At 49.7% G+C, this 15601-nt stretch overlaps 1 long non-coding RNA gene across 1 annotated transcript; it reads right to left on the bottom strand.

Moving 5' to 3' along the window:
• Positions 1–1489: 1489 nt before the first annotated feature.
• Positions 1490–13586, bottom strand: LOC137326172 (uncharacterized). Its single transcript, XR_010964129.1, has 3 exons — positions 13342–13586; positions 12978–13244; positions 1490–2106 (listed from the first exon to the last, which is right to left on the bottom strand). It is a non-coding gene; the product is annotated as an uncharacterized lncRNA (long non-coding RNA).
• Between the last annotated feature and the right edge of the window lie 2015 nt (positions 13587–15601).

Raw genomic sequence — 15601 nt, 5'->3', positions numbered from 1 at the left:
AGGTTCATAGCTCCTTGAAAGTGGAGTCACAGGTGGATAGGGTGGTGAAGAAGGTATTCAGCATGCTTGGTTTCATTGGTCAGAACATTGAATACAGGAGTTGGGATGTCTTGTTGAAGTTGTACAAGACATTAGTAAGGCCACACTTGGAATACTGTGTACAGTTCTGGTCACCCTATTATAGAAAGGATATTATTAAACTAGAAAGAGTGCAGAAAAGATTTACTAGGATGCTACCGGGACTTGATGGTTTGACTTATAGGGAGAGGTTGGATAGACTGAGACTTTTTTCCCTGGAGAGTAGGAGGTTAAGGGGTGATCTTATAGAAGTCTATAAAATAATGAGGGGCATAGATAAGGTAGATAGTCAAAATCTTTTCCCAAAGGCAGGGGAGTCTATAACGAGGGGGCATAGATTTAAGGTGAGAGGGGAGAGATACAAAAGGGTCCAGAGGGGCAATTTTTTCACTCAAAGGGTGGTGAGTGTCTGGAACGAGCTGCCAGAGGCAGTAGTGGAGGCGGGTACAATTTTGTCTTTTAAAAAGCATTTGGACAGTTACATGGGTAAGATGGGTATAGAGGGATATGGGCCAAGTGCAGGCAATTGGGACTAGCTTAGTGGTATAAACTGGGCGACATGATTCTATGATTAATGACTCAGAACAAAATAAGCGCACTGTAAAGCTGCATACATTAATTGCAAGATGATAAACATGCTCCATAGAATTGTAATAGTGCACATTGAACCTTAATACAGAAATGGCCAAAGACAAACAGGCCAACTTCAGTAATTCAGAACCGAAACAGTGCAGAGTCAACTGCCATGTAATTATGGCATTGTACAAAGCAGGAACGATCAAAGTAAGTGCACTTTGAACTGGACATGATAAATGGCCAGATGCAACCCTACTCTTTCGAGACACCGTGCATCCCTCTGGTGCCGAGACGTGCCTTTCTGACAAATATTCTACTGCTGCGTCTGACAGTGCCCTTAGGACCAGTAAGGTGAGAAGTGGTGGGTTCCAGATGCTGGACTGAAGGATCATGCTCTTTACTCAAGGCAGCTGAATCCTGGCGTGGAGCTGCGGCTGGCTGCATCTCGAGAGGGGGTTCCTGTGTAGCCTGGTCGCGTCTGCCATGTTCCACTGGCATGGTGGTTTGAGGGTGAAGGTCGGAGTCCTGAGAGTCAGCAGCATCAGGCTCTTGGACTGCAACCACCGCCCTTCCACTTGGCCCTGGAATTGCGGCCCAGTCTTCAGCTGGATGGCTAATCTGATGGCAACCACCAAATCCTGGAAGCCCTGAGTCACTGCATTAGTCAGAAACTGAAAGCCACGATTCAAGGTGCCCTCCAATCTGTCCCCCAATGCCACCAGAGCTGCAGTATGAGCTTTCATGAAGGCTGCTTCCTGCCTGTCTCTAACCTGGGGATCTACTATGTGCCCCAATGCAGCTGCAACTTGTTGCATCGGTTCATGCAAAGCGGACATCGCCTCCATGATGTTGCCATTTATCAGAGTGTACCTTTCATGTTCCTGGAGCATGTGTCTCTTAAGGCGATAACTCATGAGGTCCGGGTCCCATGACTCTTCAGTCCTTGGCCGCTTTCTACACTGCATCTGTGGAGAAGTGGCCACATCCTTCCCCACTTCCCACTCTTCCTGGTCCCTCGAATTATCAGCCTCAGCTGGTAAGCTTACCTGGCTCCGCCTAAATAGCTGCCCCCGGGGGCCTGTCTCTGCGCTGGTGCCTGGAACAGGTGAGATAAGTGACGCTGCTGTTGAGGCGGAGGGCCTTAGAGGTGGCAAGGATGGTGTGCTCTCAGACGAGGATAGAAGGATAGAACCCTGGTTTTCTGCTACCGCCTCATCACCCACCTCATGAAGGGCTACAGGAACGTGAAGGCCCAGGCCTTCTTCATTAATTTCCTCCTGCAGCTGCTCCCCATGCTCCTCCACAGTTAGCTGCTACGACTTTGGTGGATCTGTAGGAAGAAGAGGCACAAGGTAGCTGGAAAGCATTCTTTTCATGGGGGGTTAGGGTTCTGAGGATGGAGATCCGCTCCACAGTGATCTTCCTCTCTCTGGCATTGTACGCCAACTTATCCTGAAAAGAAAAAAAAGAGACTGTAGGTTAGGCTTGCAGTTGATCAATGTGCATCAAATATTATTCTAGAGATGGGAGTGCAAGGAGTGGAGGGTGCCAAATTGGTGTACCATATTTGGGGGTTGTGCTAGTCAGTTCTTGTGTGTTTAGGGAGCTGTACAGTCATGTGTACTGCAGGATTGGTAGAGGTGCTATTAAGCTGAGTGCAGACTGAAGTATCAGTTGTGTGAGTGCTACATAGAATTACATAGAATCTACAGCATAAAAACAGGCCATTTGGCCAAACTGGTCTTTTCCGGTATTTATACTCCACATCAGTCTTTTCCCACTCTAATTATCTCTTCCCATCCTGCCCCCATATCCCTCCATTACCTTCTCCCTCATGCATGCATCAAGCCTCCCCTTGAATGCATCAGTGCAATCTGCTTCAACCACTCCATGTAGCAGCAAGTTCCACATTCTTACGATTATATATAAAGAAATTCCTCCTTAATTCTTTGCTTATCTATTAATGACTATTAACATAGAAAATAGGAGCAAGAGTAGGCCATTCGGCCCTTCGGGCCAGCTCCGCCATTCAAAATGATCATGGCTGATTGTCTAACTCAGTGTCCTGTTCCTGCTTTTTCCCCATATCCCTTGATCCCTTTAGCATTAAGAAATAGATCTATCTCCTTCTTGAATATATTTAATGACTTGGCCTCCACTGCCTTCTGTGGTAGAGAATTCCACAGGTTCACCACCCTCTGAGTGAAGAAATTTGTCCTCATCTCGGTTCTAAATGGCATACCTCGTATCCTGAGACTGTGACCCCTTGTTCTGGACTGCCCAGCCATCGGGAACATCCTCCCTGCATCTAGTCTGTCTAGTCCGTTAGAATTTTATATGTTTCGATGAGATCACCTCTCATTCTTCTCAACTCTAGTGAATATAGGCATAGTTGACCCAATCTCTCCTCATACGTCAGTCCTGCCATCCCAGGAATCAGTCTGGTAAACCTTCGTTGCACTCCCTCCATGGCAAGGACATCCTTCCTCAGATAAGGAGACCAAAACTGCACACAATACTCCAGATATGGTCTCACCAAGGCCCAGTACAACTGCAGTAAGACATCCCTGCTCCTGTACTCAAATCCTCTTGCAATGAAGGCCAACATACCATTCGCCTTCCTAACTGCTTGCTGCACCTGAATGCTCACTTTCAGCGACTGGTGTACAAGGACACCCAGGTTTCGCTGCACCTCCCCTTTTCCCAATCTATCACCATTCAGACAATAATCTGCCTTTCTGTTTTTACAACTAAAGTGGATAACCTCGCATTTATCAACGTTATACTGCATCTGCCATGTTCTTGCCCACTCACCCAACTTGTCTAAATCACAATGGAGCCTCTTTGCATCCTCCTCATTGCTCACATTCCACCCCAGCTTGTTATCGTCTGCAAACTTGGAAATGTTACATTTAGTTCCCTCATCCAAATCATTGATATATATTGTGAATAGCTGGGGCCCAAGCACTGATCCCTGCGGTACCCCACTAGTCACTGCCTGCCACCTGGAAAAAGACCCGTTTATTCCTACTCTGTTTCCTGTCTGTCAACCAATTCTCAATCCATGCCAGTATATTCCCCCCCATCCCATGTACTTTAATTTTGCACACTAACCTCTTGTGTGGGACCTTATCAAAAGCCTTCTGAAAATCCAAATACACCACATCCACTGGTTCTCCCCTATCTATTCTTCTAGTTACATCCTCAAAAAACTCCAGTAGATTTGTTAAGCATGATTTCCCTTTCATAAACCCATGCTGACTTTGTCCAATCCCGTTAATGTTCTGTTATCACATCTTTTATAATAGACGCTAGCATTTTCCCCACTACTGATGTTAGGCTAACTGGTCTGTAATTCCCTGTTTTTTCTCTCCCTCCTTTTTTAAATAGTGGGGTTACATTTGCCACCCTCCAATCTGTAGAAACTGTTCCAGAGTCTACAGAATTTTGGAAGATGACCACCAATCCACTATTTCCAGGGCCACTTCCTTTAGTACTCTGGGATGTAGATTATCAGGTCCTGGGGATTTGTCAGCCTTTAGCCCCATTGATTTCCCTAGCACTATTTTTTTTACTAATACTGGTTGCCTTCAGTTCCTCCCTCTCACTAGACCCTTGGTTCCGTAACATTTCTGGGAGGTTATTTGTGTCCTCCTTTGTGAAGACAGAACCAAAGTATGTGTTTAATTGTTCTGCCATTTTTTTGTTCCCCATTATAATTTGCCCAATTTCTGACTGTAAGGGACCTACATTTGTCTTCACTAATCTTTTTCTCTTGACATATTGATAGAAGCTTTTACAGTCAGTTTTTATGTTCCCTGCTAGTTTACTCTCATACTCTATTTTTCCCCTCTTAATCAATCTCTCTGTCCTCCTTTGCTGAATTCCAAACTGCTCCCAATCCTCAGGCTTGCTGCTTTTTCTGGCAATTTTATATGTCTCCTCTTTGGATCTAATACTATCCCTAATTTCTTTTGTAAGCCACGGTTGAGCCAACTTTCCTGTTTTATTTTTGCAACAGAGAGGAATGAATAATTGTTGTAATTCCTGCACACGTTCTTTAAATATTAGCCATTGCCTATCCACCGTCATCCCTTTTAGTAAAGTTCCCCAATCTATCGTAGCCAACTCGCACCTCAGACTTTCGTAATTTCCTTTATTTAGATTCAGGGCCCTGGTTTCGGATTCGACTACTTCACTCTCCAACTTAATGAGGAATTCTATCATGTTATGATTGCTCTTCCCTAAGGGACCCCGCACAACAAGATTGTTAATTAATCCTTTCTCATTGCACAATACCCAGTCTAGGATCACCTGTTCTCTAGTTGGTTCCTCAATGTATTGGTCTAGAAAACAATCACGTACACACTCCAGGAATTCCTCCCCCCACAGTGTTATTGCTAATTTGGTTTGACCAATCTATATGTAGATTAAAGTCACCCATGATTATAGTTGTACTCTTCTTGCATGCGTCTCTAAATTCCTGTTTAATGCCCTCCCCTACATCTCCACTATCGTTTGGGGGCCTATAGACAAACCCCCACCAACGTTTTCTGTCCCTTGGTGTTTCTTAGCTCCACCCATACAGATTCCACATTGTGATTTTCTAAGCCAATATCCTTCCTCACTATTGCATTGATTTCCTCCTTTACTAACAATGCTACCCCACCTCCTTTCCCTTTTTGCCTGTCCTTTCTAAATACTGAATAACCCTGGATGTTCAGTTCCCATCCTTGGTCACCCTGCAGCCATGTCTCCGTAATCGCAACTATATCATAACCGTTAATATCTATCTGCGCTGTTAATTCATCTACCTTATTGCGACTGCTCCGCGCATTAAGACACAATGCCTTTAGACTTGTCTTTTTAAGATTGCTAGTCATCTTAGTTTTATTTTGCACTATGGCCCTATTTGTTTTTCGCCTTTGTTTTCTCTGCCTTCCACTATTGCTTCTTCCCTTTTTGTCTTTTGTTTCTATCCTTGTTTCCCCCTCCTCTGTCTCCCTGCTCAGGTTCCCATCCCCCTGCCATTCTAGTTTAAACCTTCCCCAACAGCACTAGCAAACACCCCCACGAGGACATCGTTCCCAGTCCTGCTCAGGTGTAACCCATCCAGTTTGTACAGGTCCCACCTTTCCCAGAACCGGTCCCAATGTCCCACGAATCTAAATCCCTCCCTCCTACATCATCCCTGCAGCCACGTATTCATCCGGTCTATTCTCCTGTTCCTATACTCACTAGCACCTGGCACTGGTAGTAATCCTGAGATCACTACCTTTGAGGTCCTGCTTTTTAATTTCTCTCCTAACTCCTTAAATTCACCTTGCAGGACCTCATCCCTTTTTTTAAACCTATGTCATTGCTACCAATATGGACCACAACTATTGGCTGTTCACCCTCCCCCTCCAGAATGCCCTGCAGCGGCTCCGTGACATCCTACACCCTAGCACCAAGGAGGCAACATACCATCCTGGAGTCATGTTTGCGGTCGCAGAAACGCCTATCTGTTCCCCTTACAATTGAATCCCCTATCACTATAGCCCTGCCACTCTTATTCCTCCCCTCCTGTGCAGCAGAGCCACCCATGGTGCCACGAACTTGGCTCTTGCTGCTTTCCCCTGATAAGCCATCTCCCCCAACAATATCCAAAGCAGAATATCTGTTTGAGAGGGAGATGGCCCCAGGGGACTCCTGCACTACCTGCTCAGTCCTTCTACTCTTCCTGGCGGTCCTCCATTTCTTTTCTTCCTGCTTAATCTTTACCTGCGGTGTGACCACCTCACTGAACTTGCCATCCACGATAATCTCAGCATCGCAGATGCTCCACAGTGAATCCACCCGCAGCTCCAGCTCCGAAATACGATTAGTCAGTAGCTGCAGGTGGACACACTTCCTGCACATGTAGTCGCCAGGGACACCATGACTTCCCACGTAGCGCAGGAGGAGCATATCACGGGTGTGAGCTCTGCTGCCATGACTTGCCTTAGATTAAGCTTGTTAGTTACTCCCTTTAAAGAGTTTACTCCTTTAAATTACTCTTAATTTAGAGAATGTTAACTACACCGGGGACCTTAATTCACTAAAAAACACTACTTGCTATAAGAGCTGCAGACCGTACCTTTCCTTTTACTTTAGTTACTGTAGAATAGTAGAAATACTCACCTGAACCTACTTACCAATCAGGTGCCTCCCCTGTGTCGCGTCACTTTCTGATTCCTGACGTCATTTCGAACTCCGTCGCTGCTGTCGCCTGAAGGCCGCTGCTCCCTCTGCTCTGTTCCGCTGCTCTCATTTGTTTTCGGCGCTCCAAAATCCTGCCTTTTTATGGGACGCTCCCTATGCTCTGTTCCACTCCTCTCAGCTGTTTTTGGTGCTCCGAAATCTCGCCTTTTTATGGGACGCTCCCTCTGCTCTGTTCCGCTCCTCTCAGCTGTTTTTGGTGCTCCGAAATCCCGCCTTTTTATGGGACGCTCCCTCTGCTCTGTTCCGCTCCTCAGCTGTTTTCGGTGCTCCGAAATCCCGCCTTTTTATGGGACGCTCCCTCTGCTCTGTTCCGCTCCTCTCAGCTGTTTTCGGCGCTCCGAAATCCCGCCTTTTTATGGGACGCTCCCTCTGCTCTGTTCCGCTCCTCTCAGCTGTTTTCGGCGCTCTGAAATCCTGCCTTTTTTTGGGACACTCCCTCTGCTCTGTTCCGCTCCTCTATTATATTTATGCCCCCTTGTTCTGGACTCACCTACAAGTGGAAACAGTTTCTCCACATCCACACTATTGAACACCTTCATGATTTTAAAGATCTCTATCAGGTCTCCTCTTAATATTCTCTTCTCTTTTCCAGAGAAAAAAGCCCCTGCCTGCTCAATCTTTCCTGTTGCATTCTTTCAATTCTGATAACATTCTTGTAAATCTTTTCTGCACTTTCTCAAGTGAATCAATATCCTTTTTGTAATATGGAGACGAGAATTGCACACAATGCTCTAAGGGTTGTCTCACCAAGGTTCCAAATAAATTTAACATTACCTCCTTCTAGAGGTATTCTATTCCTCTAGAAATGAACCCCAGTATTTTATTTGCACCCTGTCTTGGCCTCATCAACTTGTATTGCTACTGTTAGCGATTTATGTATCTCTACTCCCAGATCTCTTCGCTCTTCTACCCCATTTAGTTTCCTACCTTCCAAGGAATAAGTGGCCTCCTTTTTCCTCCTATCAAAATGAATCACCTAACCCTTCGCTATATTGAATTTCATTTTCCATTTATTCACCCACTCTGCAAGTTTATTTATGTCTTCCTGTGTTTGGTGCAGTCCTCCACATTGTTAGCTATTCCCCCAATTTGGTATCATCTGTAAATTTTGACACCGTACCTCCTGAGCCAAAATCATTTATGTAAAGTGGTCCCAGTTCAGATTCCTGCAGGACGCCACTTCCCACTTTCTGCCAATCTGAGAAACTCCCTTAACTCCTACCCTCTGTTTTCTGTTTTGCAATCATCTTTCAGTCCATTCTGTTACCTGGCCCATAACTCCGCATGCCTTGACCGTTGTCATGAATCTCTTATGTGGCACCTTATCGAAGGCCTTCTGAAAGTCCATTAATATCACATCAACTGCATTGCCCTTGTTTACTTCTTCAAAGAATTCAATAAGGTTGGTTATCGGCGACATCATCCGAAAACACGTCATCTACATGTACACCCAGCTCTCTTGACCCCTCCATTGCCTCTGTCAGACTGCTTGTCCAACATCCAGTCCTGGATGAGCCACAATTTCCTCCAATTAAACAATGCCCCGACTGTGGCTCCGGCCTCAGAACCTAGCCCCAGAGACAGGCCCCGGCCTCAGAACCCGTCCCCATCCCTGAAACCCAGCCTTGGAGACCAGACTCGGCCTCGAAACTCGGCCCCGGATCTCGGCCTCGAAACTCAGCCCTGGCACCCGTCCCTGGCTGCACCCCTGCCTCAGAACCCAGACACGGCCTCGGAACCCGGATCTGGCATCAGAACGCGACTCCGGAGACCGGTCCAGCCCTGTAGCCCAGCCATGGCCTTCGAACCTGGCCTCGGATCCCAGTCTCAGCGTCCATCCCCGGCCACTGCCTCAGAACCCAGCCCCAGCCTCGGAGAACGGCCCCGGCGAACAGCCCCGGCCTCGGAGCACGGCCACTTACAACACCCAGGTCTACCTCACCACCACCTCTCTTGACCCCCCCCCCCCCCCCACACTGCCCCTCTGTTGTCAGACTTCTTGTCCAACATCCAGTCCTGGATGAGCCACAATTTCTAATTAAACATTGGGAACACTGAAGCCATTATCATCACTCCCCGCCACAAAATCTGTCCCCTAGCCATCGATTCTGTTCCCTTCCCTGGCCACTGTCTCAGGCTAAACCAGACCATTCGCAACCTCACCGTCCTATCTGACCCTGAGCTGAGCTCCCTATGACACATCCTCTCCATCACAAAGACCGCCTTGTTCCACCTCCGTGACGTTGCCCATCTCCGCCGCTGCCTCAGCCCACCACCTGCTGAAACCCTCATTTATGCTTTTGTTACCTCCAGACTCAACTATTGTAATGCTCTTCTGGCCGGCCTCCTATCTTCCACCCTCCATAAGTTTAAGCTCATCCAAAATTCTGCTGCCCGTATCCCATCTCACACCAAGTCCCATTCACCCATCACCTCTGTGCTCAATAATCTACATTGGCTCCCGGTCCAATGACTTGACTTTAGAATTCTCATTCTCATGTTCAAATCCCTCCATGGCTTCGCTCCTCCCTATATCTGTAAACTCCTCCAGTCTTACCTCAAGAACTCTGCATTCCCCCAACTCTGGCCTCTTGTGCATCTGCCACCATTGGCGGCCGTGCCTAGCAGTGACATTAAGCTATTGAACTATAGTTCCATCTCCCTTTTTGAAGATAGAAATTACTGTACATTTGCTATCTGCCAGTTCTCTGGCACTACTCCTTTTTCTATTTAATTTTTCCTATAAGGATACTATTGTCTTGGCTAGCTCCTCTACAGTTTCTTTGAGTAGCCTCAGTTGCAATCCATATAGACCCGGGGCTTTGCCCTCCTTACGTTAGTCTAGTATCTCCTTTCTTTCTATCTTAACTGTTGTAATATCTCTTGACTTTTTCTACTATTATCATTTCTTCTATGTTAGCCTTTTCAGTGAAAATTGAGGCAAAGTATTTAATCAGTATCCCTGCCATTTCAATATCATCTCCTGTGGGTTTATCTTGCTCATCCCTTAGTGGCCCTATCCATATCTTAATTCTTCTTTTGTTATTTATGTGCCTGTAGACTACCTTACCATTTCTTTTGATATTTTCATTTCATATTTCCTCTTTGCCTTCCTAATTGTCTTTTTTACCTCTTTCCTAACACCTTCATATTATCTTTCATTACCTTCTCCTTTATTCTTTATGTACTGTTACACGACCCTACGGTCTCATAACCTTCTTCCTATGACACACAATAGTTCGTGAACCATTTGTATTTTAAATACTTTTCTTTTAATTCACACCACACAAAGTTACACTACACAGTACATTTGGAAACGCCCAGTACACTTTCCCACTCCCAGGCTCTTTCAGCTGTCTTCAGGGTCGGGACTGGGCTCCAAGGTCTAAGGCCGGGGTCCGAGGCCTGGGCTGGACCCCAGTCTCAGACCCCGACTATGGCTCCAGCCTTAGAACAAGGTCCCGTCCTCAGAACCCGATCCCGGACTTGGACCCGGGCCTCGAAGTTCAGCCTTGACGCCCGTCCCCGACTGCAGCCCCTGCCTCAGAATGTGGACCCGGCCTCAGAACCCGGCCCCAGTAAGTCGGCCCCGGCCCCAGAACCTGACCCCAGCCTCGGATCCCAGACCTGGAGACCGGGCCAGGCTTCGGAGACTGGTCCCGGCCTCAGATCCCGGCCCCGGCGCCCATCCCCAGCTGTGGGCCCTGCCTCAGAACCCAGCCCTGGCCTCGGAACCAGGCCCAAATCCTCGGAACACAGCCCCAGAGATTGGCCCGGGCCTCAGAACAAGGACTCAATACCCTGCTTCCTTTGACCTTCAGTCACCTCTTGCTTCATTTGAAGAGCTGCAGGTGACTCCTCAGGTGAATGTCTGAATGAGGAGTCAATCTCTGAAACCCACAAGTAGCCCATGTTAAATAGGCAGACTGGAGGTTTTGAGAGGTCAGCTCTGCAACCTCAATGTCCAACTCTTACACCTTCTTCACTAGCTTGTTCCTCTCTCTCTCTAGGTCTTCAATGCTCAGCTGATTATCTTCCAAAGCCTGAATCTGTTTACTGAGCATCTCTAGTTCAGCCTCCTTCTCAACTTCCAATGTCTCGTACTGCAGGACAACAGACACCTTCTCATTGCCCATCCTTTCTGACTTTTCCTTCAGCGCGGCCACTTGCTGCAACTTGCTCTCTGTTTCGGCTTCCATCTCTTTCTCAAAAGTGAGGAACGCGTCCTCTTCGACCTTCAGGGCTTCCTCAAGGGTCTCCAACTTCACACAGAGATCGAGAACAGCATGCTGGGCCATCCGTTCTTTACTTTGTGAGTTTTTGCACCAGCTGGCGCCTCAGTTTCCTCTCCTCCTTCAGCTCCACATCCTTTTGCATCAGGGAGTTGTGGAGCTTCACGATCCCCACATTCAACATGTTGAGCTGTCCGGTCAGCCTTTCCTCCCGAAACTTTGCAGCTTGCTCGAGCAGCTCCCTCTGATCAACCATCTCATCGACTGACTGCTGGAGGCTAGCGACAGTTGCAGTTAGCTGGCTTTTCTCATGAAGCGCTCTCTCTTGCTCCAGTAGCTGGTCATCCAGTTGCTGCTCCTTCAACTTCTCACCCGACAGCCGTCTCTGCCAGAACTCAGCCCGAAGCTAGTGGTACTTGGTTTCTACCTCCAACAGCTCCCTTCATTTTCTGGCCAGTCTCCCCACTCTGACTTAATTCAGTCTGGGCTCTTTGCATCAATGCCTCGGTGACCGACCGCTTCACCTGAAGCTTCTTGTAATCCATCTCCTTCTCCTGCAGGCTAATCTGTAAACTCTTCTTACTGAAAGACTCCTCATTCAGGCGATCTTGCAGTTGCTGGAACTCGACTTCTTTCTTGGATACTTTTTCTGACAGTTTCTGGTTTTACTTCTTCTTCACATCTGCCAACTGAGCCTGCAGGGAGACCTCAAGGTGGAGCTTGGCATCCTCGGTATCCTGCAGCTCGTCTGCTGCTCCTCCAGCTGGGTCCTCATCTCCTCCACCTGTTGGATTTGCCTTATCCAGCTCGTGCATGCTTTTGCCCACATTGTCCTTGGAGATCATCAGGTCCTCCAGCTCTGCCCGGTGATGCTTGTTGAGGCGCTTGAGCTCCTCTTGTAGTTCACAGACCTGTCTAACCAGCACCCGCCAACTAAGCCTGGAGGGAGACCACCTGCCGCCCCAGCTTCAGCTTCTTCTCCTTTTGGAGCAGCTCCTGGGTGTCCTATAGGTGGGACTCCAGACTTGACACCTCCTTGGCCAGTTTGATGGCTTTGGACTCGGTCCTCCCCAGAGCTCCAGAGGTGTCTTCCAGCTCGGCCTGCAATTTGAGGACCCGATCAATGCCACTTTCCTCCTGACGGTTACAAGTCTGACTGTGTCCTGACTGTGTCGCGGATCTCTTTCTCCGCCTTGTAGGAGCCCTTTACAGGTCTCTTCCTTTTTTCTTAGAGACTCAATATCCCTCTTCTGGCACCATGTGTTACAAGGTCCTACCGTCTCCTAACCTTCATATGACACAATAGTCCGTGAACCATTCGTACTTTAAATACATTTCTTTTCATTCATCCCACACAAAGTTACACTACACAGTACCTTTGGCAACGCCTAGTATACTTTCCCACTCCCAGGCTCTTTCAGCTATCCTCAACTGCCTTGCAACTCCTCAGCTTCTTTCAAGTCTCAGGTCTCAGAGCCCAGCCCCAGGCCCAGGCCCTCAGTCACCCCGCTACAGTACGTTGTGTACACTTTTTTGTTTGGATTCAATTTTATCCACACCTCTTTATTTACCCATAGTGTTTCATTCTTTTGTTTGTTATTATTTTTATCAGAATATATTTCTCCTGAACTCTTGATTTCTCTTTTAAATATTGCCCACTGTTGTTCTACCTCTTTGTCTGTTAATATTTATCTCCAGTTTACCTCCCCCTCATTCATTCATTGTTGGCTTTTTTCCAAACTGTCACTTCAATTCATGTACTATCTATCTATATGTCTCACAATCATTAAGAGAGTTTAGAGTATGACGGTGCCCAGGAGGAAAGGAAGCGCATGGTGAATGTCTTACCTTCCCAGATCTGGTCAGGTCATTGAACTTTTTCCGGCACTGCTCCGAGATCCTGGGGTCACAGAATTGTCACTCAGAGCCAGTGCCACCTCATTCCAGGCGCCACAACTAATGATTAGGACCGGCTTGGCTTTCCTGCTCCCAAGGAGTCGGGTTCTTCTCATCTCTATTTCCTCCAGGAGAGCCTGCAGGTCGTCCTCAGAGAAACTGCAAGTCCGCCTCCTAGTTGCCTTGCCTCTCTTGGATATCACTGCGGTGGTCATCTCTCTGTGAAAATGGAGATGCTGTTGAGAAACTGGAGACACACTGAATTAAGAAATTTTCCACAAAAACAAATTAAAGCGAGAAGCAGTGCAACACGTACGTCCAAATTCCAAGTCTCACTCTGAAGAACGAGGCGCACGCTCAGTGCTTTAGTAGTGCACCGTCCGAGTTTCCTCGGGAGCTCTATTGGTCACGCTGAATTTGCCTGGTTTTTTTTAACCTTCCGGCATAGGCAGATGAGAGCCGCAGGAAGCTCGTACTTAAATTTCCGTCGGCACGATCGGCGTAGAACACGGCGTGACTTCGATGTAAATAAGATTGGGGAAATTCCGGGCCTGCGTTATTTTTTTTTTAAAAAGCAATCTTCATAAAGGAGTGGCACTCTGTTTCACCCTTTATATAAATGTCACTAACAGCCCAGCAGTTCCCTCAATACAGGCCTTGGTCCCCCCCATCACTTCGCCCAGTGCAGGCCTTGGTCCCCCCATCACTTCGCCCAGTGCAGGCCTTGGTCCCCCCATCACTTCGCCCAGTGCAGGCCTTGGTCCCCCCCCATCACTTCGCCCAGTGCAGGCCTTGGTCCCCCCATCACTTCGCCCAGTGCAGGCCTTGGTTCCCCCCCCATCACTTCGCCCAGTGCAGGCCTTGGTCCCCCCATCACTTCGCCCAGTGCAGGCCTTGGTCCCCCCATCACTTCGCCCAGTGCAGGCCTTGGTCCCCCCCCCCCATCACTTCGCCCAGTGCAGGCCTTGGTCCCCCCATCACTTCGCCCAGTGCAGGCCTTGGTCCCCCCATCACTTCACCCAGTGCAGGCCTTGGTCTCCCCCCCATCACTTCGCCCAGTGCAGGCCTTGGTCCCCCCCATCACTTCACCCACTGCAGGCCTTGGTCCCCCCATCACTTCGCCCAGTGCAGGCCTTGGTCCCCCCATCACTTCACCCAGTGCAGGCCTTGGTCCCCCCATCACTTCACCCAGTGCAGGCCTTGGTCTCCCCCCCATCACTTCGCCCAGTGCAGGCCTTGGTCCCCCCCATCACTTCACCCAGTGCAGGCCTTGGTCCCCCCATCACTTCGCCCAGTGCAGGCCTTGGTCCCCCCATCACTTCGCCCAGTGCAGGCCTTGGTCCCCCCCATCACTTCGCCCAGTGCAGGCCTTGGTCCCCCCCCCCCCATCACTTCGCCCAGTGCAGGCCTTGGTCCCCCCATCACTTCGCCCAGTGCAGGCCTTGGTCCCCCCCCCATCACTTCACCCAGTGCAGGCCTTGGTCCCCCCCCATCACTTCACCCAGTGCAGGCCTTGGTCTCCCCCCCCCATCACTTCGCCCAGTGCAGGCCTTGGTCCCCCCATCACTTCGCCCAGTGCAGGCCTTGGTCCCCCCCATCACTTCTCCCAGTGCAGGCCTTGGTCTCCCCATCACTTCGCCCAGTGCAGGCCTTGGTCCCCCCCCATCACTTCACCCAGTGCAGGCCTTGGTCCCCCCATCACTTCGCCCAGTGCAGGCCTTGGTCCCCCCCATCACTTCTCCCAGTGCAGGCCTTGGTCCCCCCCATCACTTCGCCCAGTGCAGGCCTTGGTCCCCCCATCATTTCGCCCAGTGCAGGCCTTGGTCCCCCCATCACTTCGCCCAGTGCAGGCCTTGGTCCCCCCATCACTTCGCCCAGTGCAGGCCTTGGTCCCCCCCATCACTTCGCCCAGTGCAGGCCTTGGTCCCCCCATCATTTCGCCCAGTGCAGGCCTTGGTCCCCCCATCACTTCGCCCAGTGCAGGCCTTGGTCCCCCCCCATCACTTCGCCCAGTGCAGGCCTTGGTCCCCCCCATCACTTCGCCCAGTGCAGGCCTTGGTCCCCCCATCATTTCGCCCAGTGCAGGCCTTGGTCCCCCCATCATTTCGCCCAGTGCAGGCCTTGGTCCCCCCATCACTTCGCCCAGTGCAGGCCTTGGTCCCCCCATCATTTCGCCCAGTGCAGGCCTTGGTCCCCCCATCACTTCGCCCAGTGCAGGCCTTGGTCCCCCCCCATCACTTCGCCCAGTGCAGGCCTTGGTCCCCCCATCACTTCGCCCAGTGCAGGCCTTGGTCTCCCCATCACTTCGCCCAGTGCAGGCCTTGGTCCCCCCATCACTTCACCCAGTGCAGGCCTTGGTCCCCCCATCACTTCGTCCAGTGCAGGCCTTGGTCCCCCCCCATCACTTCGTCCAGTGCAGGCCTTGGTCCCCCCCCATCACTTCGCCCAGTGCAGGCCTTGGTCCCCCCATCACTTCACCCAGTGCAGGCCTTGGTCCCCCCATCACTTCGCCCAGTGCAGGCCTTGGTCCCCCCCCATCACTTCGCCCAGTGCAGGCCTTGGTCCCCCCATCACTT

The sequence above is a fragment of the Heptranchias perlo genome, chromosome 10 (genome assembly GCF_035084215.1).
Source record: "Heptranchias perlo isolate sHepPer1 chromosome 10, sHepPer1.hap1, whole genome shotgun sequence".
In the NCBI taxonomy this organism is placed as follows: Eukaryota; Metazoa; Chordata; class Chondrichthyes; order Hexanchiformes; family Hexanchidae; genus Heptranchias; species Heptranchias perlo.
This window is presented reverse-complemented; position numbering and strand designations above follow the sequence as displayed.